This window comes from Papaver somniferum, chromosome 2, assembly GCF_003573695.1.
Source record: "Papaver somniferum cultivar HN1 chromosome 2, ASM357369v1, whole genome shotgun sequence".
NCBI classification, from domain to species: domain Eukaryota; kingdom Viridiplantae; phylum Streptophyta; class Magnoliopsida; order Ranunculales; family Papaveraceae; genus Papaver; species Papaver somniferum.
The window spans coordinates 59,743,985-59,768,521 of NC_039359.1; the positions used below are offsets into that span (position 1 = coordinate 59,743,985).

Here is a 24,537-nt window from a genome sequence, read left to right on the forward strand (position 1 = left end):
TTTTTTTTTTTTTTTTTTTTTTTTTTTTTTTTTTTTTTTTTTTTTTTTTTTTTTTTTTTGTATCTCAATCACTCTAATTCACCCTAGCATTGGTAACAACTTGAATCGTGAGCCCCACCTAATCACTTAGAGAAACATAGTTTAAAAACAAAACAAAACAAAACAAAAACAGAAGTGAAAAGGACTCAACGAGATATGGTGAAACTATCATGTTATTTCTAACACCTGAGCTATGTGCTTTTATGAATAGACTCTTTAGATGTTTCCATCTAGTCAGATTGGTTCCTCAACTCCTACAACCAAAATGCTTCCATCCACTTAGATTGGTTAGTGCCATCCTTAATAGGGATAAATTTCTAGGCTCTGGAGTTTATTTATTGCAAGGAAAAGGTAACAAAAAGTTCTACCCCACCCCCAAACTTAAATCTAACATTGTCCTCAATGTTTCTAATCAAAGAACAGTACCAAAAATAAAAGTAACATGAGGAAATAGTAAATAGAGAAGTCGGAAAGATAGTACCTGGGTGAAGTGTAACAAAAAACCTACAAAAATATTATACAACATACAAAATCGCCTCGATGGTCAATCAAGGTAAACAGGGTCCTCCAGAGGGACCTCCTCAACATCACCAGTAGGAAAAGGTTCTAAAAAGGGCTTCAATCGCTGACCGTTAACCTTCGAAGAACTACTACCATCTGGTGTCTCAATCTCAACAGCGCCATGAGGAAAAATAGTAGGGACCACAAAAGGACCGGTCCACCGAGAGTGCAACTTCCCGGGGAATAGATGCAAACGAGTGTCATACAGAAGAACTTTTTGACCTGGAGAAAATGACTTTCGTTAAATATTCCTATCATGCACAAGTTTCATTTTGTTCTTATACTCCTTAGCACTATCGTATGCATCTCTACGAATCTCGTCCAACTCATTGAGATGGAGCTTTCTTTGAGATCCTGCCTTGTCAAGTGAAAAATTTAAGTTCTTAATAGCCCAGTAGGCTCGATGCTCTAACTCAACAGGCAGGTGACATGCCTTTCCAAACACTAAACGATAAGGTGACATTCCAATGGGTGTCTTAAGCGCAGTACGGTAAGCCCATAAGGCATCAGTAAACCTCGACCACCAGTCGTTCCTATTTGGATTAACTGTTTTCTCTAGAATACGTTTAATTTCCCTATTGGAAACCTCTACCTGACCACTAGTCTGAGGGTGATATGGGGTTGCTACTTTATGGGTAATACCGTATTGTTTCATTAAAAGAGCAAACGGTCTATTACAAAAGTGTGAACCTCCATCACTAATTATAGCTCGCGGCGTACCAAAACGTGTAAGTATATTCTATTTCAAAAATCGGACTATGACCCTGTGGTCATTCGTTTTACACGAAACCGTCTCAACCCACTTAGACACATAGTCTACAGCGACAAGTATGTAAAGATAACCAAACGAAATAGGAATGGACCCATAAAATCAATGCCCCACACATCAAAGACCTCAATAACTAAAATAGGGTTCAAAGGCATCATATTTCTACGGTAAATGGTTCCTAACTTCTGGCAACGCTCACAAGAAACACAATGACTATGGGAATCTTTAAACAACGAAGGCCAGTAAAATCCACACTGCAAAATCTTAGCAGCAGTCTTCTTAGCACTAAAATGACCCCCACATGCATGTTCATGACAAAAGGAGATAATACTAGACTGGTCACTCTCAGATACACATCTCCTAATAATCTGGTCCGGACAATACTTAAACAGATAAGGATCGTCCCAAAAGAAATGCTTAACCTCGGCTAAAAACCTAGAACGATCTTTCTTACCCCAATGTTGATGGGTTCGACCAGTAACAAGATAATTCACTATATTTGCACATTAAGGTGATTGGGAAACAATGAACAATTGTTCATCAAGAAAGTTATCCCTTATAGGAAGGGAATCACTAGGGGAACTAACAACTAGCCTAGACAAGTGGTCTGCTACTATATTTTCTGCACCCTTTTTGTCTCTAATGTCTGGGAAAAATTCCTGTAACAATAGGATCCATCTAATCAATCTAGGTTTGGTATCCTTCTTAAATAAAAGGTATTTCAAAGCAGCATGATCTGTATAGATTATGATCTTAGAACCTAATAGGTAGGACCTATACTTATCCAAGGCAAACACGATGGCTAAAAGTTCCTTATCGGTAGTTGTGTAGTTCATTTTGGCATCATTCAGAGTTTTTATAGCATAATAAATCACATGAAGTAATTTGTTTTCTCGTTGTCCTAAAACGACGCTATAGCATAATCTGAAGAATCACACATAATCTCAAAGGGTAGGTTACATTTAGGTGCCTGGACTATCGGGGCAGTAGTGAGTAAAGTTTTAAGCTTCTCAAAAGCCTCTAAACAAGCATCATCAAAGACAAACTTAACATCTTTTGCAAGAAAATTGCAAAGAGGTCTAGAAATCAAGCTAAAATCCTTAATGAATCGAAGGTAAAAACCTGCATGTCCTAGGAATGACCTAATATCTTTTACGGTTTTTTGGACCTGTAAAGTCTTAATAAGGTCAACTTTGGCTTTGTCTACCTCTATACCCTTTGAAGAGACGATGTGCCCTAATACAATTCCCGATTTAACCATGAAATGGCATTTTTCCCAATTAAGCACTAAATTTTTTTCCTTACACCTAGTCAACACTAATGTCAAATGATGCAAGCACTCATCGAGAGATGAACCAAACACTGAAAAATCATCCATAAAGACCTCTAAGAACCGTTCTACCATATCAGAAAATATGCTCATCATACAACGCTGAAAAGTTGCAGGGGCATTACATATCCCGAAAGTCATGCGTCTATACGCAAAGGTACCAAAAGGACAGGTAAAAGTGGTTTTCTCTTGGTATTCTGGGGAAATAACAATCTGATTATAACCGGAGTAGCCATCTAAGAAGCAATAGTGACTATGTCCAGCTAATCTCTCTAGCATTTGGTCGATAAAAGGAAGGGGAAAGTGATCCTTCCTTGTGAGCTTGTTCAATTTCCTATAGTCAATACACACACGCCATCCCGTGGTCACTCGGGTTGGGATTAATTCAGTATTATCATTCTGGACTACAGTGATACCTGATTTCTTGGGGACAACCTGAACAGGGATGACCCACTTACTGTCTGAAATTGGGTAAATAATACCCGCATCTAACAACTTAAGCACCTCTTTTCGAACTACCTCTTTCATGTTAGAGTTCATTCGACGTTTCATCTCCCTATAAAGTTTGGAGTCTTCCTCTAAATGAATCTGATGCATACACACAGTAGGACTTATACCCTTAATGTCTGCTACAGTCCACCCTAAAGCTTCCTTATTGTCTTGAAGTACATTTACTAGCCTACTTTCCTGATCACTATCCAGATTGGAAGCTACAATCACAGGTAAAGTCTCAGATGGGCCTACAAACACATACTTTAGAGTATCAGGTAGCGGTTTAAGGTCCAACTTTGGGGGCTCTTCTAAAGAAGGAATTAGGGTAGTCTCAGAAGCTGGTAAGGGTTCGAACCTAGCTTTCCATCTATCAGTGTCTAACACAGGGATAAAATCTAATAGAGCATTCACCTGTTCAATAGTGCTATCGTCGTCAAAATCTAAACCAAAATGGGATATACAACTTTCTAATGGGTCTTCAGACAAGATGTTTGGTAATGACTCCTGAACTAAGGCTTCTATCATGTTCACCTCCTCAACACATGTGTCATCTAGCTCATGAGGTTGCTTACTGACATTAAAAATGTTCATCTCCATAGTCATATTACCAAAAAATAAACTCATTACACCATTTCGATAGTTAATGATCGCATTAGATGTAGCTAAAAATGGGCGACCTAAAATCACAGGTATCTGGTTCTCTGGGTCAGGGACAGGTTGGGTATCTAGGACCACGAAATCCACTAGATAAATAAACTTGTCGACCTCAATAAGAACATCCTCGATAACACCTCGAGGGATTTTAACAGACCTATCAGCTAACTGCAGTGTCATCTGAGTAGGTTTCATTTCACCAAGTCCTAGCCGTAAGTATACATGGAATGGCAGTAAGTTCACATTGGCTCCTAAGTCAAGTAAAGCTTTTTCTACCCAGAAATTACCTATTGTGCAAGCAATGGTAAGAGAACCTGGGTCTTTGTACTTTGGAGTTGTGGTGTTCTGAATGATTGAACTTACGTCACTAGCTAAAAAGGCTTTCTTATGGATGCTAAGTTTTCGCTTTCGCGTACACATATCCTTAAGGAACTTGGCATAAGCAGGAATTTGCCTAATTGCATCTAATATGGGAAGGTTTATGGCAACTTGCTTAAAAACCTGCACCATGTCATTAAAGTTCGATTCCTTCTTTGTTGATACTAATAGCTGAGGAAATTGGGCTCTAGGCCTAAAATCAGACCTTTCAGGAACTGAATTCACATCATCAGAAACTTTATCAGTCTCTTCGGCTACTGGTTCTGAGAGGTGAGATCCTGAGGGGTGAACTACAGTATGTTCACTATCGGCATGATTACCTTATTGTCTACAACTCTACCACTTCTAAGGGTTCTAACATTATTCAATTGATTCGATGGTTTTGCACCTAATTCATGAACTCCTCTAGGGTTGGGTTGTGTTTGACTAGGAAACTTACCTTTTTCTCTCAAAGAATCACTTATCAGACCAACCTGGGTTTTTAACTCGGAAATAGCCTGAATATTTTCTTGTCCTATCCTGTTACTAGCTTGTAGACTCTGTACTACGGATAACTGGAATTTTGCAGTTTGTTGAGTTAACAAGGCGAGAGATTCCTCTAAACTTAGGATTTTCTTATCTGAATGATTCTGAAACTGAGCTAGTCCTGAAGGATTCTTAGTATAGCCAAAACCTGGGGGAGCATTAGAATTACTAAACTGACCTTGACTTTGACCCTTAGACCACGAAAGGTTCGGATGGTTTCTCCAACAGGATTATAGGTTTCTGAATATGGGTCAATCTTTTGACGGTTATCAAATCTAGTGTTATTATAAAGAGCATTGGACTGCACTTCAATATTCTGGCCTTCCCAAAAAGGCTCCACTCTACCACTAGTCTGGCCCACTTCTAAGGCTTCTAACCTTTTTGCTATATCAACAATTTTGGCATCTGATTCATAGCCTCCTTCTACCCTATTAACGTTTCCTCTACTTAAAAGAATTGTTTTCTGGGGTGCCCTACTATTTTCCCATTGCTGGGTTTTTTCGGCGATTTCATTAAAAAATTCCATCGCCGCATCAACAGTTTGGTTTTCAAATCCACCAGTGCATAGAGACTCAACCATGATCGTTATGGAATAATCTAAGACCTCATAAAGGATCTGAAGTATTATAACCTTTTATAAACCATGATGAGGACACTGGGATAATAAATCATTGAACCTTACCAAATGCCTATATAAAGATTCTCCCTCTTGTTGTGAAAATGTGCATATTTGCGTCATAATAGACGATGTTTTGTGCCTTGGGAAAAACTTATTGAAAAAGGCAGATGTAAGTTGTTCATATGTCTCAATTGACTCGGAGTCCAAACTATACAGCCACGACTTAGCCTTATCTTTCAAGGAAAATGGGAATAACCTAAGTTTCAAAGCATCATCATCTAAGCCTCTAATTCTTAGAGTACTACAAATTTCCTCAAAATCTCTAACATGGTAATAAGGGTTTTCATTTTCTTTCCCTAAAAAGATTGGGAGCATCTGTAAGGTCCCAGGTTTCAGTTCATAGGGTGCCTCCGTTTCAGCTAACTTAATACACGAAGGATGGGTAGTCCTAGTTGGATTCAACAAAGATTTCAAAGTTGCCATTTCTGGCGCTATCGAAGCAACAAGGATTCTCTCCTCAGTCAAAGAACGTTCAAAAACAGATTCTTCAAAAGCTGGACTTTCTAGATTAAGGTAATCGAGACGCTTCGAACTACTAGGTTTCTCTTTAACAAATCTACCTATTGCGTCTCTTTTACGTTCAGGAATACAATAGAATTTTCTAAATTGGAAGGGTAAACAAACACATATCAAGGCCGACTCAACCAAATCAAACCTATTGATTTCTGGCAAACAAAAAGCATGATGGCTCCACTTAGATTTTTTCTAGACCAGCTTCTAATCCTTCGAACGGGAATTCGTTGTAATTTAAGTAAACCCCTCTGGAATCAATCCGAGTTAACGTAAGTTGAATAGAGGCGAGGGAAGCTCGGTGAAGCTTTGATACCCAAGGCCTCACCGGTATTACAAGGCGGCGCAGTCACGCATTCAGCTTACAGAAACCGTCAAGAACTTCGAAGAATGCTTAAAATAGTAACCAATATTTTTGGAATGACTTCCCTATTAAGCTCGTTACCCTATCGGTCTCGTTCTAGTCAAAATTTTAGGCTTAGGTTCGCGTAGATTACGTGTTCCTAAAGCGGGCAAGAAAAGAACGGTGATGAAATCCGAACCCTTATCTTGTATGGCCAGGCCTTGCCCTTTACTAGAAAAATAAATTTCCGTATTCAGTCCTCAACATATATGCATACGAAGGAGTCCAGTAACTCGCTGACAAGGGATTCACGAGGTTTTAGAATCTTACCTCCCGTTCCAGACGGGGGATGAATCGGTTGTAGTCGACTCGGGCCACTGACTCCGATGTCTAGTGTACGAACCCAAGGTGCAGAGACAATATCGTAATTTCCCTCCTTCTCTGCAAACAATTTATATTTAAAGTACCCTTCCGTAGGGTAATAAAAAAAATGTCCCAAAGTCCAAAAGTCCAAAAAAATAAAGAAAAATTACAAAAATAATAAACCTTAATACAGTTTTGTTTTTTTTTTAAAATAAAATAAACAAACCCTAAACTAAAATTGTCTAAAATAAAATTGTCTTCTTTTCTGTTCTCTTTGCATAAATCTTTAGCTCCAAGTCTTGATGAAATCACCAAACTCCTTGGCTCAATTTTCTTTATGATCCAGAACCTGTAGACACAAGATAAATACCCAAAAACATAAAAAAGGACAAAAATAATAATAAAAAAATAAATAAAAAAAAATCTAAAACCCTAAAAACAAGTCCCCGGCAGCGGCGCCAAAAATTGATGTGATTTGTAGATAGTGGTAAACGTGGTTCGATTCTCAGACTTAAATTCTAATATTAAAATAGAAAACTCACTAAAAATTATAGCAAACTCAATCAAAGATGATATCAATACTAAAAGAAACACTGAGGCTAAGATTCCACTATTTTCCAAGTTCAAAGTGATTAAACCAATACTTATATTTATGCAATTTTCATGTTTAATTTGATTCTGAAATATTGCAACAAGTAGATTTTCAAAAGTAATAATTGTAAATACCAAGTATGAAGTCTCAAAAGTCTTAAAACTAAGCATACTCCATCAAAAAAGATCACAATCGCTCAAATAAAAATCATATTCAATAATAGTTCAAGGAAAATAATCATATAATTATTGCAAATAAAAAGATAAAATAGAATATACCACTTTTTGTTGGAAAAATAGCTTCCTCTATCGCCTCAGCAATGGGGTTTAGCTCCTCATATTAATCATGATCTCAAAATATGTGTTTGTTGCTCAAAAGATGATTAAAAGAGTGAAAAGTAATAACAGAGACTGTTTGCAACAGTGTATTGGTGTTGCGAAACAGCTGTTACAATGGAACTGTTACAGAAAAACTGTTGCTTTGTCGCTGATTTTAAGACCCTAGAATACGACTGCCATGCACAGCTTAATGTTCTTCATCTGTTAAACAACGACACTGTTCTGCGACTGTTTCCCGTGCGTCAATGTTCTTCGCGTTCTTCCTCTTCAGCAGCAGCAGCAGCAGAAACAGAGTTTGGTAAAGCTCTGATATCTTCTTCTCTGGCTCTCCTTAGGTTCCCAAACTATCAACACCTCTTCTATATGACCCAAGACATCTATTTATATCAAAAATATCGATCAAATCTCTCCCAAATCTTCCAAAATCTCTTTCCTTCTCTTCACGGCCAAGTTGCGGCAATTTCTTGTTTTAGAATTTCTACGCGTTTCTGAGCTTTCCTTTTTATTCTAAACTCTTCCTTAGATAGATACAAATCTTTGGGAAGGTTTACAGCGCTTTAATCTCTCTAAAATTCCCTAAAACAGGTCACACACGTGACTTTTCATATTTTCTGTTCTGAGAAAAATCCGTCGATTGAGCCCAGTCTAATCGATTTAAACACCCATATCAGATTCCTAGACCCATAAGGAGTCTATCCTATGAAATTCAGAGGTTTAATCGACCTCAAACTCCTCCAAATCATGATTGCCAAAACTGTTCTTCACTGCACTATTTTCCCGCCAAAACCTGGTTTTTGAAATGTTGAAGATGGTTGCCCCTTATCCAGAGTAGGGGTGCGATTAGCAACTGCCTGGAAATGGGACGCCCCTTAGTAATTAGGTTACCCCTTATCCAAAGTGAGAGTCTGAATAGCAAATGTCCTCCGGGTGCTTTGCGACAACTTTTCGAGCCAATTTTTTCCAAAAATGTTTATTGGCCAAAAATACCTACAAATAAATAAAACACCATAATAAGTACAAAAATGAGCCCTAACAATATATAGAATCGAGACAAATCGGACACAAAAATGTGTCTATCAAACTCCTAAAACATCATCTAAAGTGGAACGTAGGGAGTATAAAACTCTGCATTCCTATAAAAAATGAGAGTATTTCGAAATTCGAAACATCCCCATCCACAAATTTTAGTATCAATATTAATCTTCAACGGTTGATATTCAAAATGGTAGATGGTGATCTTAGGCTAACCCATATGGGCTAGATTGGCCAAAAAGTGTTGCAAATCATGAAAAAAGTGTGAGAAAAAATTTAACACTGATAGTTGATAGTTCTCTCACCTAGCATTTGCTCGCAGTCCAACTATCAGCTAGTTTCAAAAGCTGAACCGTTCAGCGCTCAAAAAGTAACCAAAACGCTGAACCATTCAGCGCTATATAATGTTTTCTCGTGGAGAGAGAGGAAAAGATGAAGAGAGAAGGAAAAGAGGGAGAGAGAAAGAGTAAAAGAAGGAGAGAGAGAAGAAAAAGAGGGACGGGACAAGGCACTTCAGCGGAATAGGGGTGTTGGCCAGGAGATTAGTTAGGGGCGTGGAGTTATCCTCTCTCATGACCTCTTCTAACCTTCCCCCGCCTTGTCTAGTTTTTAACTGCCTGATCTCAGCCATCATTTCATCACGCAGCTCTTCCATCGCGCGGTGGTGCCCTACGCTCTTCTTCCCGTGATAGTCTGACTCTTCGTCATTATAATCCGGGTCGGATGCGCTACTTCCCCTGGCCGCGTCTTCTACGATGACTCTTCGGTCTCGATTAGGTTTTGGTGCCTTTGAATTTGCTTCATCAAGTTGTTGGCTAGTCTTCGTGCTTAGGGCAATCCGGTCTTTTAAATCTTGATTTTCTCTGGCCAGCAAAGCTACGGCATCTGCGTAAACCTGCTGGCTCTTCTTCAATTCTTCAAGCTCAGCCATCAGTCGATGTGATTGGTTTGACCCCTGATTAGGAGTCCCAGCTCGTGCTACCACGGTCATGGTGCCGCCTTCTTCTACGGTTTGCACTAAAGGTGGTAGAGGTTCAGCTTCGATTGTTGGCATTTCCAAATCAGGCTGAGTGCCCATCTGCGGTGTTAGAGCCGCCGGCACCGTTTTATTCTGATCGTTTGTTGATGGCATTCCGAAGGTTGGCGGATGCGCGGGTTGATGTGTTCTGGATTCAGCCACCCTTTCTTTTGGTTGATGGAATTGATTCGTAGCCAAAGTTTTGCTGGTTTCTGCAGCCTTCGGTGCTGCCGCAGCCGTATTGTACTTTGTCGCCGCTGCTCTGAGAGCCGCGACTGCAACAGAGTTAGCGTTCATAGGAAAAGTGATTTCCGCAGTATCCTGCCTCTGACTAGTCATTTTGGCTTTGTCTCCTTTCTGTTTGCTTCGGGTGATGACCGGGGTTGTCCTTGGTGCTTCCTTTGACGAGGCTTTGGATTTTCCTGCCTCCTGCGTCTTTTCCATCTTGGGTCCTTTTGTTGCTTTCTTTCTGCACAAGGGAATTTCAAACAGCGAGAAACAGAAATGTCCGTGCGGATCGGGTTAGTTTGCGAAATACCGTATTCCAAGATGGGGAAAAACTGCCCGAGGGCCACAAAGAAAACTTTAGGGAGGCTCATTTGATTAAAACATATGAGTTAAAATACATGGGTTAAGGTCTATTAAAAGTGTGGACTCATTGAAAATACATGAAAACGTGTGAACATCCCTTGGAAGATGCACGTAGATCCTTTGAAAATGTACGAAAACCCACCGAAGAGACAGGTCCGTACGAGATCTAAAAAATGTAAATCAGTGGATCTAAGCAATAAATCTTTTAACCAGTTTAAACTGCATCGATAGATACTGCTAGAGCTAATGAAGATAATGGGTGTGTTTTTGAAGATAATAAAGTTAACAAAAGATAAAACTGCTAGAGCTAATGAAGCAGAGCAATCATATGCTAGTTTAAGGTGAAATCACAGGATAAGATAAATCTTTTACCAGGACGAAGTCCCTGTTTCTAGCGCCAAATTGTGAACACGTAAATCACGAAGGCATCTATATGTTCATAAAAAATGTTCGCATTCTATACACATGCTCACACTGATGAGACAATTCCATTGATTCCTTGGATCAAAACCTTCGGGTTTATCATTGCCTCGTCTAATATCATCACCAGAGGCGTTCACATAGAGGAAGATAAAGAAAACGAAGTGTAAAAGTAAAACTCGCGGAGTGTTAAATGGATGTAAAGTGCTGAAATGTAAATAAGACTGGGATTTACGTGGTTCAGCACTAAGGCCTACCTCCACGGGGTTGTCGTTTTCACTATGCATTTGATGATTACAGAGGTAGTCGAATGACTTTTGAGTTTACATAGGTCTGCGAATTGTAAAAGGTAAACTTACACTAACAATTCTTCTCTCTCGACTTCTCTCTAAACCTCTCTCCTTTCCGATCCCCTTCTCTCTTGGTGGAGAGGGGGTATTTATAGGGTTAGAGTGTGGGACCCGTTTCTGAGAGCCGTTGGAACCTTATCTTCTTGTGCTTTGTGTCCACCATGCAGAGGCCTTCGTTCATTGCTTGATCACGCAGAGTCATCCTCGTTCGTTCCACGGGTTGATCGACACGTACACTGCTCAGAGTGTTTAATGCGGGTAGTTGAGACGCATGCTCGTGTCAGACAAGTGTTTTCTGCCCCTGTCACGTCCATGTCAGTCAACCTTCTCTTCACCGTTGATCTTGGCTTCTTTTGGGGATGAGATAAAGTAACTCTTCGGGAGTTATTTGGTGCCCCGCAGTACACCGTGCTTTTGGTACATCTTTTAACTTCTGCCCTTGGATTTGTTCGGGCGAAGATCCGACGTCAACGGGATGGGCTTCTTGGCTGTGGGCGTGTGTCATCATGTTTTGATGACTTGGTCCGCACGCTCTCCACGTGTCTTCTCACATACACGTGTTTGATGATGAAGTATGTACACACTGCACATAAACGACCATAGAAGAAATCATGGATACGGTGCATCAAGAATGAACGTACCTCCGTAACCAAGAACAAATGAATATGCTTCCAAAAAAGATAAAAAAAGAAGAAAAAAAAAAGAAATCCACCATGAATTGGTCTACCCTAATACAAAATTAAAACGGGAAAACTCAAAAATGAGAATCGGTGAAAGAAGATAGATACCTCTTGTCAATTAATCCAAATTAGCCAGAGCCATACCTGAGATGATAGATGTGTTCGATTGGAAAGGTTTGTTTATCTTTGTCAGTGTGTTTACATTTGAGATCGTACCACTTTTTTTTTTCCCTTTTGAAACATAGTATCACAGTTTTGATTGTTAAGAACATATGAAGCGGATGTTTTCCATTCATATGAATTGTAAGATTAATGGCAGGCATTAATTTGCTTGATCGAGAATTTAGAGGGGTGAAAGGTAAAACGCATGGCATTTATGTGTCAAAACATTAACACCATTTTGTTCATCGCCTAATCTAGATCGTTTTTTATATGTCCAAATTATAAATCTCCAACAAATGTCCATGAATATATCTGGACCGTCTTTTATATAACCAAATTGTAGATCTCCGTCCATTAGTTAAAACACCATTGTCCTTTATAATATAGATAATCGAAACCCACTAGTCGAGAGTGGATTTTGGTTGTGAATGACATTTTCGAGAAAAGCATGTATTCATTTATAACGCCTGTTAATGAGTCCAACTTTGTGCACCACTCTAAAACCGGGGTGCACATTCCGTCTTTCCTGGTTGGTCACAAAAATGTTTACAAACCACCCTCTTTCCATGCAGTGGTTTTGAAATTTCCTTCTAATTTTTCTATTTTTCTTTTGTTGGGAATTAAAAACGGAAAATGGGTCATTTGTCCAAATATTTTTAAAACATGGTTCAAATGGACGAGTAAAAATTAGTATGGGTGAAATGGGAAAAAAAATAACAACGATGAAACTGGATTCATCCTGGCTTAAACTTAAAAAATAGTAAGAATGAAACTGGATGCATCCTGATATAAATTAAAAATAAGAAAATATATTTGAAAATGGGTATGATGAAACTGTTTACATCCTGGCTATTTTTACATTTTTTTTCCATTTAAACAGTATCAATATCTAAATGTCTTTTTCACCCAAGAATTATTGATTTTAGTCTTTTTAACCAATTTTATGAATTAAAAAGGGGAAATGTATAAAACGGTCCTACTATTAGGACCCGATTTGTAAAATCATCCCACTGTTACAATCCGTTAACAAAAGAGTCATAGTTCCGTTAAAAGGAGGGTTAGCTCGCTGGGACCCCTGAGTCAGAGTTAAAGTCAGACGTCCATTTACAAATATGTCCCTAACCTAACCACACTGGAACAGATACCGTAGATCCAGCTAGTGTTAATCTAGAGAATAACTTGTACGGCACTGATAAGTTACATCTTGCACCGTAGATCGGGCGATTGACAGAACTCGAGGAAATACGGACGGTTAGAATTGGTCAAAGCAAGAATAACTAAGGGTTTTCATTTCCCTTTTCATTTTTCGACTTCATCTTCTTCTCTGCCGTATCCCTTTCTAAACCTCTGCAAAAATGGCGATTCAATGAATCTCGAGAGAAAAACATAGATTTCGAGTGGTTTTTCATCGCAAACATATTCTGTTGATTAGTTATGGTTTATATGGTTTTTATCCATAAATAGTGGTATTTTGTGAAGATTTTCAAGCACAGAAGATACCTGGTTTGCAAATACGGTGGTTTTCTTGAAAGATATTGTCACTATGTACGCGAACATCATGAGGTTGGTAATCACATGTTTATTCAGTCAATTTCATATTTGATTTCAGATACCCTAACTCGATGTTTTAGGGTTTTTTTCATAAACCTTAAAAAATGAAATTTTTCATAGACAATTTCGTAATCCCTAATTACAATCAATTGGGTATTTTATTCTGCTACTAATTTGTGTATTGAATTTGATTATGTGTATGTGTAGAAAATATGTGAAGAACCCAGTAAGAAGTTTTAGTTGGAGTTGTGAGAGATTCATATGGTGCTATTGAGTCTGTTGAATTCAGGGACAAAGATGGTTGTTGTGTGGAGTTTGATACAGAAACTGAGATGTGGTGTTGTGTAGGTGCAATTGCAGGAGATGGAGTTGAAGTGTGGATTGATGTGATGAATGGAAGATGAATGGGTCTATGAAAGAAGAGGAGATGTGCTCTGAACTAGAATGATGCACTCGAGATTTTCATGGGTTAAGCTGCTATTGCTTTGAATTGAAATGCAAAGCGGTGGCAGAGAACTGAAATTTTGAAGCTGAATGGATTGTGCAGGTTTAGATGGCTCAGGTGGTGAAGCTTAAGGCTAGGAGCAAGTGACAATGGGTTTGTTGAACTGAAGGAAATGAATTCAGAGAGAATAAGATGTACCAAATGGTTGGAGATGGTGGTTCTAGCTGCCGGTGATGCTGTTGCAGGTCTAAGGGGAATGAAATGGAAGTATCTGGTGCTCATAACTAGAGTTGTTGCTGCTGTTAGTGCTAGTTCTGGATGAATTAGAAGCCGAGAAACAAGCCATGAAACTGAGTTGTTGCCGAACCTAGATGAATGTTAGGATAGGTACAAATTACAGGAGCTTAATGGGTTTGTGTTGCAGTTGAAGATTGGTATTGGTGGATTTGAATTGCATTGCAGGATGGTTGATTTCTGGTGGTGATGAAGCTGTAGAGTAGTTTGTGCTTCTAGCTGAGCTGGGTTTCAGCTGGAGTGTTCAAATTGAATTAAGATGCAGGTCATGGGTTTGATGATGGCTTTGAGCTAATGGATACTGGTGGTGTTTGGAGTATAATGGAACTGAGCTGGAATGCATTGGCTGAACTGTAGTTGGTATGAATGCTGTGCAGGGGAAGTTTGTGTAGCTGTTGAGTCTGGTGGTGCAGTTTAAAGCCGAGATGTGTGACGATATCCAAGAAATGATGATGCAGCTGTGAAGAGGAAACATATGGGAATGTGATGTTGGCAGTGCCGGACACGTCATCGATCAACCGGACACGTCATCGATCAACCGGACACGTCATCGACATGTTAACCCCAGTTGAAGATGTTGAGTTAGGATAGAGGGCATTTTGGAGACATTTAACACCGTTTTTTTGAAAAACTGTTATGTCTCCCAAACTATGACTGTTTTGTAGATGATTAACAAAAGTACGATGAATTTGTGACTGAATTAGAAAAAGTATGACCATTTTGTAAATGGCCCATTAAAAAGACATAGTTTACCGACTGTCTCTGGTACATCAACTTTCATTGAAGAAAAAAGCTTGTCTATATTAAATCAAACTCACCATTCCTAGATGTTTCTAGGTCACAACAATTAAAATTCCATCTGCTTCAAAAAAAAAAAAAAAACCGATAAAATTTCATCCATAAAATTCAAAACTCAAAATACATGTATTAATTGATTTCTCAAAAACCGATAGAAATCTGATAACAAAAGAGAAGTAAATCTGATTATTCGGATTGTAGATCTTTTGGTTTCGTCTATTTTTGAAGCTTTTGGATTTGGGTTTGATTCAATTTTATCTTTGATGAAAAATTCAGTAGTTAGACGTTCAAATCAGATGAATATCCTTGTAAAAACTCCGCAATTTTCAATTATCAAAATCTCAACAGATCCACCAAATGACCAAAAACATCAGTTATTTGTATGGGTTTTGATTAGGGTCCCAATAATCCTTCTTTTATTCTTTAATATTTATTGATTTAAAGAATAAATTAGTGTACCACGATCATACTAGGACTCGGAAATGTTGCTTGATTATCCAATACCAAGGAGATATAAGCTTGAATTAGCATATTGATCAATCTATGAGCTAAAAAAGAGTTTATTTTTTATTGATTTCAGAAGTTTAATTTTGGACCTATTTCAGAAAACGTCGTCTGTGTTCATTTTAGTTTGATTGGTGAATGTAGTATAGATTATCAAATAAGTTTGATTTGTTATGCAGAACGCCAAAAAATGGCAAAACAGAAGAAAGAGATGCTGTATAGAAGGTGTAGTCTTTACTGTTTCTTATTCTTGACGTAATTTTTGACGTAATTTCGGAAAAGAGAAAAAAAATTCTAAAGCAAAAGAAAGGTGGTTTTGAAGAATTTTTCATCCAACCAAAAAAACCGGAATGTGCACCCCGGTTTTAGAGGGGTGCATAAAGTTGGACTCCCTGTTACTCATATCAGTATTATCAGTAAATAAAAAGTCAGTGAGCAGTAAGTCATTTTCTTACCTTTTGAACCAAAGTTTTTTACTTTTCTTTTTTTTTTGATTGGAAACCAAAGTACGAACCATCGCTATCAACGAGACCAGGTTATTATGGAAGTGTTCCCAATAATCCCAACTATAATTATGTACCTCAAAAAGATTTAATTTTATCATTTATTATTCTTTCATCGTAAGCAGTGTTGTCAAAGTATGGAACCCATACTAAATTGCTAATCAGATTCAGTAACACCTCAGACAAAAATCCGAGCTTTAATCTTACTCGGAACTAGTTTTCTGATCACAAAGCAATGAAGAAAATGTTGGGCCAAATAAGACCACCGGAAAAGAAAGGTTCATAATATTTTGAGATGACATTACATCCGATCACCGGCCTCTTTGGGAAACTTTCTGACTCGTGCAGCACCCCGGTAGCACTTTCATGGACATTTTGTCTAGTTAACTAATTCATTTTTGACGGACTTCTTCTTGCCAAATGATAATTTAGTTGTAAGTTTGCAATGTTTTGCGCCAAAACAAATTGAAGGGGGATATTTTAGAAATCTTGGTACTCCAAAATTAAAAAGTCGACTGCTCTAGGGGAGACTACCAAAGGATCTGTGACATTGCGAACGGAAAGACATGTATTTGTCACGCGTGTTTACTATCAATAAAAAAGATCAAAGGATTAAAATTAAAGGACGAAAGTAAAAGATGTTTGGCTTCATGAGCAGGTGCAGTGACCCGTCAAGTCCTGTTTAATTGTTCCCAACCAGACTACACAGACTGAGCTCATTGGACACCATGATAACCACAACAAAAGTTAATTAAAAATATATTTGTACTTGATTACACCATGATGATTTCTTCCCGTATTCAACAAGTTAATTTTATATTCATCAATTATACATTCCTCGAGATTCGAGAGTTTTTTATTTATCAGACCGCACGGAAATCGAATCCCTAGTCAACTGAAAGGTAAACTCCGTTGGATACATCCTAAGTAATGTTGCCAATGCATGGAAGAACACAAAAAAAGAAAAACTTATACGGTCTTCTTAACTTGTAGACCAATTCACGGTGCTAGTTGAATCTAACCTAGTGAGATAAGAATTTCTCTGCATGTCTTAAATTCTCTCAATTTCTTGTCCATTTCCTATTAAATTTTCCCCGGGTGGTAGTTCCAATTGATTCCAAGTTACTTTATCTTTTCACCTCTATGTTTTAATTTCATGTCTTCTGATGTGTAGCAGGTAGTGCTCTGTCCTGTCCTCTTTTGCCTTCAAAGGTTCCTGTCAAACGTTGGTTCAGTCCATTAAAGGTTGTCTTGGTATGGATGCTAGTGGAATTCTGTCATCGATGGCTGAACAATTCAAAAAAAGTGTTCAGGGAAGCATAAATTCAAGATCTAAAAATCTCCGCCAATTGACACCACACCAGTAAGATCTAATCTGAGTATTAAGATAGGTGGAAGAAATTTTCTGGTAAATTCAACACGTTGCTTTACTGAATCATGCATTGCTGCTATAAATTGGAATGTTGTTAAGAATGTTCTCATCACCACATTCATTTTCCTTCTTCACCTAAATCTCCTAATAATGGTGAGTGGTTCTTCACAATATGGCGAACTCTCTGATATTATAGGAAAAATCAAATCAACAACTTTGGAAGAAGGAGAAAAAAATTAGAAGACTAATAAGATACCCAAAAATCAAGCTTGAGAAGGGAATTGAAAAATGGGAGAAAAGCCTAATTGGGAAAGTTTTCTGTGAATTTCCAATGAGTACTGACAAAGTGGAACTAGAAGTTACGCTCCAATGGGGACATGGTCATTTTCAAATTCGTAGGAGGGACACAAATATCTTCACTTTCAGGTTCTATGAATGAGAAGACTACAACAATGTTCTAACTGGAGCTCCTTGGAATGTGGATGGTTATCTAATGGTCCTGAAGGAATGGCACCCAACTAATGATCCAAGGAATATCGACTTTAGCATTCAACAGTACTGGCTGGACATCAAAAAGCTACCTCCAGAATTCCTCAATGCTGAAGTGGTTCATCAAATTGGCAGCATAGCGGGCAATGTTTTGAAGCTGGAACCAGAAGATGGAAATCCTGTGGATACTAATCATGTAAGTGTTCTAATCGAATTCAATATCAATAATCCCATGCTTAGGGGTATACTGGCTGAAAATGCAGATAAATATACTCAATGGATCCCTATCTATTTCCAGAAACAACCTAGAAAATTATGTCCATCCTATTTAATTGCTAATCATGAAGAGAATATGTGTGATCAGAAAGCTAGCCATGTCCAAACTATAGATGGCTATATTTTCAAGTTTGGAGAAGACTATGGAGAAGTTATTGATCCAAGAGCCAACAATCCAGTTTACGGCATTCTTCTCCAAAAAAGAATCTAAGGAAGAAGAATAGTGCTAAGAGGGCTTTCGTTATCCCCGAAGACGGTCATCTGGTCTCTACAATTTTTACTCAAGGCTCTTCAGGAGGTGCTGAAAGCTCAGGTGCTAGGAGAGGCAAAAGATCAAGAAATCATGAACCTTCCTTCCAAGCTAGCAATGAAGCCAGAATTTTTATCATGAGAATCAACAATACTCGGCTTATAATAAAGTCGACACTAACATCCAAATGAATTATATAGGGGACTGGGACAACTTTGTTCAGCAACAGGACATGAACCAAGAAGAAGGGCAAGAGGGGCAGGTAATACACATCATCTTTATTCCTTATCATTATTTCCATATCTATAATTTTTTTGTTGTTCATCAAGACAGTTATCTCTGCTTTTACTATCATATTCACTCCCTTGAAAATTTCCTTAAAATGCATGTTAACATGAATATCCTGGCCTGGAATGTCCAAGGAATAGGTAGTAGCCCAACTAGACATCACCTTAGAGATTGCATAAAAAACTATAATTCAGACATAGTTTTCCTTTCTGAGACATAGCTTACTTTATAGAATGGGTTATCCTAACATCTTATGTCAAAGTTTTGTGGGTAAGTCTGGTGGCTTGGCTCTTCTGTGGAAAGACAATACTGGTGTAACCATTAAGGAGTATGATGATAATATGATGCATATGGAAGTTTGCTCTGGATATAGTCACAACAAATAGTTTCTCACGTGTATGTATGGGTCTACTCACAAGGAAATCAGGAAGAAGCAATGGGACCATATACGGGATATGTGTCAGAATATGAAGATGTCGTGGGTTATTCTGGGAGATTCAAACATTATTCTTAATTGTTCAGATAAACAAAGTTTCACCACTTTCACCAACCCATCATATAAATTTGTTTTTGATACCATAAACCAGCTTGGTCTCGCCGTTTACTTGGTCAAATAGGAGAGAGTCCAAAAAACTGGTGAAAACAAGAACAGATAGAGCCCTAGCTAACCCTCTCTGGTTTCAACACTTCCAAACAGCCATTATAAAGAATCTCCTCCCATTCGCCTCTGACCATGCCCCAATACTTCTGTCAACCCAGAAATCAGAAAACCCCATAAAAAGACCCCACCGTTTCTATGAAGCATGGATTCATGACCCAACTTTCAGAGATACTATCCTAACCAGCTGGAACTCTATTCCAATGAACAACGATGAAAACCTTTTCACTCAGAAATTACAGCAAACAACTGAAACTTTGAAAGAATGGAACCATGTTGTTTTTGGTCATGTAAACACTGAAATCAAAAAGCTGCAAAGGAAGATAACTGAAGAGAAGAAGAAGAGCAGGCAGGACACTCACAAAATTAAAACCTTAGAAGACTCTCTGAATATTTGGTACAAAAAGTGAGCTCAGATCATCTATCAGCAGTCTAAAGAGAATATCCTCCGGAATAAAGACAAGAACTCAAAATATTTTCATCAAAGAGCAAACTACAGAAGGAGAAGAAACAATATAGACTCATTACAAGACAGCCAAGGAAATTGGGTCTCAAGAAGAAAAGATCTTCAAGCCATTATAAACAACCATTTTAGCTCCATCACCACAACTTGTAACCCAAATATCAGTGAGGATCTTCTAAATCTCATAAACCCAAGAGTCAGTGAAGAGAAAAACAAGATGCTTACAGAAATTCCTTAGCCAGAATAAATCAAGAACATAGTCTTCAAAATCAAATCATGGTCTGCACCGGGGCCGGATGGGTACCAAGCAGGTTTCTATCAGCATACGTGGGATATTGTTGGAAGGGATATCATAGAGTTGGTTCATATTTTTTTCATTAATGAAGTCTTCTTATCTGATTTGAATGATACTTATCAAGTCTTAGTCCCGAAAAGGGAATATGTCAGCAAACCGGAGGATTTCAGACCAATTAGCTTATGTAATGTAAGTTATAAAATCATCACAAAGCTGTTGTCTTCTAGACTAAGGTTAATTCTTCCCAACTTGATATCTCCTTGGCAAGAGACTTTTATTCTGGGTAGAAATATTCATGATAACACTATAGTGGCTCATGAGATTGTGGACTACATGAAGAAAAAAAGAGCAAATGATGGAGTTATAGGTGTCAAATTGGACATGGCCAAAGCGTTCGACAAAATGGAGTGGTGTTATCTGGAAAAAGTTATGTCAAAAATAGGGTTTTCTTCAAAGTGGTGCAGATTAATCATGAAATGTATCAGTTCTCCAAAAATTTCTCTAATGTTGAATGGTGCTACTCTGCAATCTTTCAACCCTTCAAGAGGGTTAAGGAAAGGCGATTCGATATCACCGTATATCTTTATTCTTGGTATGGAAGGTTTTAGCAGATTGTTGAGCAATGCAGACAGAAGCTGATAATTCCAGTTTAACCAGCAATTCAAGGGCCACAGATTTCACATCTATTCTTCGCTGACGACTACTTCTTATTTACAAAGGCAACAAGCAGAGCTATAAACAACCTTATGAGCATCATCAACATTTTTTACTTCTTCATCTGGTCAGTTACTAAATCTTGAAAAATCAAGTATTTTCTTCAGTAGGAATATAAGCCCAGCTGATTGTGAAAGGATCTCAAGGGAATTAAACATGGCTTCTATGGATCTGGATGAGAAGTATTTGGGGGTGAATCTTTTTACCTCAAAAAGAAGGGAGCAATGTTTTATCTCCTCCAAAGAGTAAATGGAATTCAGACTAAAAATGGCAGGGTAAATTTATCAACCAAGCTGGCAGAACAACCCAAATACAAGCTACTCTCAGTTCAATTGCACAGCATCAGATGAGCATCTTCTACATTCCAGATAAAATGGCAAAACAAATGGATTCCATTCAAAGAAATTACTTCTGGAAAAAAGACAAAACTCAAGGTTTATATCCAAAGGCATGGTCTGGGATTTGTTCTTCTAAGAGAAATGGTGGTCTGAGTCTAAAGGACACTAAAACTTTCAATTTAGCTCTCTTAGCAAAATTGGCCTGGAGAATGCTAAGCGAGAAAAATGCAAAATGGAATAACTTAATTAGAGCTAGATACTTCAGGAATGAAGACCCTCTCTGTGATACTTTGCAGAAAAGTGGCACCTGGATTTGGCAAAGCATTAAGAAAGGTTTAGAAGTGATAAAGAAATTCTATATCTGGGAAGTTGGGGATGGTACCTCAATAAATGTTTTTAAACATAATTGGATCCCAAATACAGAACCTAAAAGCATTCTTTCTCCGCAATCAAGCAACATCAACATTAATATGAAAGTTCAGGACTTGATAAATTAGCAGACCCAAACTTGGAAGGTGGAGGAGCTAAAGAAGCTATTCAGTCAGAATATTGTGGACAAAATTCTCACTATCAAAATTGATACAAGGAAAAAAGACAGCTTGAGATGGACATTAACAAGATGTTGGAAGTTTACAACCAACTCAACATACAAAGAACTCCAGAAAGAGAAACAAATAACTCAGAATAATTCTATGAAGATGTCTGAAAAAGCCTGGTTAAAACTTTGGCACACTCAGATTCCTCATAAAGTTCAGCAGTTCATCTAAAAATGTTGCCATAACATTCTCCCTGTCAATCAAAAGCTGGGAAGATTTATAACAAGCAACAATAAGATGTGTCCCATGTGTAACAAAGAAGAGGAGTCTGCCACTCACCTTTTGTTGAAGTGCCAGTATGCAAATGTGAAATGGTTTGGTGCAACAGAATAAGGTGCAAGACTGGATCAGATGCTGGTTTGAAAACACAAACTCTATAAAAGCTTAGTATCCTTTTCTTCTTAATCTAGCTGCAATCACCATGTGGCATATCTGGAAATCTAGATGTGAAAAGGTTTTTGAGAATAAGATGCATCACCCAATAAAAAATCATAGGAAGGATAAAAACAATTGCATAAATTATGGCATTAGTCTAAGCATGAGTACTAGGGTTAACAAAAATCCTCAGCAAGTTTGGGAAAAACCCCCAGTTAACTGGCTAAAAATGAATATAGATGCTTCTATGTCTGATAATTTTACTAATGCTGGTTTTTGTATTATCCTTCGTGATCATACGGGAAAATTCATGGGGGCCATGGGATACTCAAGCATAGATAGAGATATACTTCAAGCTGAGATGATGGTCCTCTTAAAAGCTCTTCGATGGATCCAAGAACAATGTCTTTCAAATGTCATCATAGAGGGGGACAATCAAGAGGTAGTTAATTCATGTAATGGTATTATCTCAAGCAAGCAGTGGGAAAATGTTTTACTAGTAGAAGAGTGTCAGTCAGTTCTTAAGAGTCTGAATAACTGTGTGGTTCAGTTTAGAAAAAGAATTTGTAATCAAGTTGCAGACAAACTTGCAAAGTTTGCTAGGTCGAGTCTTAGATTTCAAGTCTGGTGGGATGTACCACCAAATCTGCTTTGTAATGTCTTAGAGAAGGATAGTGTTAAGTCTAGTAAGAGTGTTTAGTCTGGGCCTGTGTCTGCCCTGTGTGTCCGAGTCTGTCATGTTTGTATCAGTTGGTTTTCTAGAAATAAATCTTTCTTTGCTCAAAAAAAAGAAAGAAAAAACTTGTAGACCTGTATACTACCACAACAAGGGGAGATTCAATGGGTTTGATTCTAGGAAAAGGTTTAAAATGGTGAAGAAAAAATGGGTGTGACTCAGTTAACTCACTGGCTCGAATCGCTCGATCGGTTAACTTAGTCAAAGGAAATGAGCTGAAATGAGTAATGTTTGGCGTGCAAACAGCTTCTACTATGGGCTGCTGGATCAGGTATGGTTTTAACTGTACCCATTACTTTGTCTTATACACCCGCTTTCAACCCGGGATTCACCCGAAAATATATGTTATTTCTCTGCAGACTTTGTTTTTTTTTCTTTTTTGAGATTGGAAATTCTTGAAGTTGTTGCTATCCTCTTTTATATTGTGTTGAACTAGAAATAACCCGTGCCGTAACAGCATGCATGAGACGGAATAATTTGTGATCATAATGATTTAAATAATTACTACAAACTATGATACGATTTATTTTAATCCGTGGAAACTTGTAGTTATGAAAATCTTAGATATTTGCCATCCAAATAATTATAAATTCGGTTACACTTGCAATTGATTAAAATAATAATTTCTGATTAAAATGCTAGGTAATTTTTTTGCCCTATAATAAAAAAAAACAGTGAATACCCAAAGATTGATGGTCTTTGATACTGATTTGTGTTATATTCTGATCTTTATGATGAATCTTTATCGGATGAGCAATAAATATAATTACATCCTCCTAGAAATTCTTCCTTGATCATTGGCACTATCGTCATGTGTTCATTATCCATATGCTCCAGTGATTCAGCTTATGCATTATCCCAGGTCATCTGCATTGCATGGTCTCGGCTAATCCACAAATTCATTCCCTCGTTCTATTTAAGGATCATTAATAGTTTCGTGCACATATGATGCATGAAATATGGTTTTCCTTCATTTCCTCCTCAAAGGAACACCGATATTCTCTCGTCCATGTCGTTGTCTCAATTACTCACGATATTCTTTAACAGGCTCGATAAGTTTCGTTATCACTTTTTCAGCTTTAGGTTTAGACATCTCCAAAGGCTTTCCACGTCGAAAGTCTGGCAGGAGAACCATTCATTTCATCTCATCTTGGTTCACGGATAACAAGTGTTTGTATGTTTTATTGTTCATTGCCAAGTCTTGGCTGTATGGTTGTCATAGCCACAATTTCTTATTTGATCTTTCCTTACTTCTTTCCCTCATCTTGTACATTTGGTTTTTCTAAGTATCTGAACTTCCACTGCGCTCCTTTGATTTTTCCCTTATCTTGTAGCGTGTTAATCATAAAGAAATTGTTTCTTATGCGTGACTTTATAATACAAACGTTTTTTTCTTAACTAGGAAGTATTTCAACTAGGGCTGTCAATGGGTACCCATTACCCGGGTACGGAACCGGAACCGACGTATTCGGGTCCGGTTCCGGGTCCTTAAATTGGACCCATTAACCATTTTGGACCCGGCGGGTAATTACCCATATATACCCGTTTATGAACGGGTCCATCCGGATCCTACCCGTCGGGTACCCGCGGGTATTCGGGTATTTCATAAAGGTTAATTTTGTAAAATCCCCAGCGAAATTAGGTCATATATAAGGAAAGGATGAGAAACTCGCCCCCATTCCGATCTACTTTCTTCTCCTGCCTCTGCCTGCAGAAGTAGTTAGAGCTTTCACCACCCGTTCCGATGAATCCGATCTACTGTTAAT

At 38.0% G+C, this 24,537-nt stretch overlaps 2 long non-coding RNA genes across 2 annotated transcripts; both read left to right on the top strand.

The window, feature by feature from the left end:
- Window positions 1-13,151: 13,151 nt before the first annotated feature.
- LOC113347781 lies at window positions 13,152-14,859 on the top strand. Its single transcript, XR_003359245.1, has 2 exons — window positions 13,152-13,389; window positions 13,585-14,859. It is a non-coding gene; the product is annotated as an uncharacterized LOC113347781 (long non-coding RNA).
- A 2,119-nt stretch (window positions 14,860-16,978) lies between these two features.
- On the top strand, window positions 16,979-22,836 carry LOC113347782. The gene is made up of 2 exons (XR_003359246.1): window positions 16,979-17,978; window positions 18,147-22,836. It is a non-coding gene; the product is annotated as an uncharacterized LOC113347782 (long non-coding RNA).
- The last annotated feature ends 1,701 nt before the right edge of the window (window positions 22,837-24,537 follow it).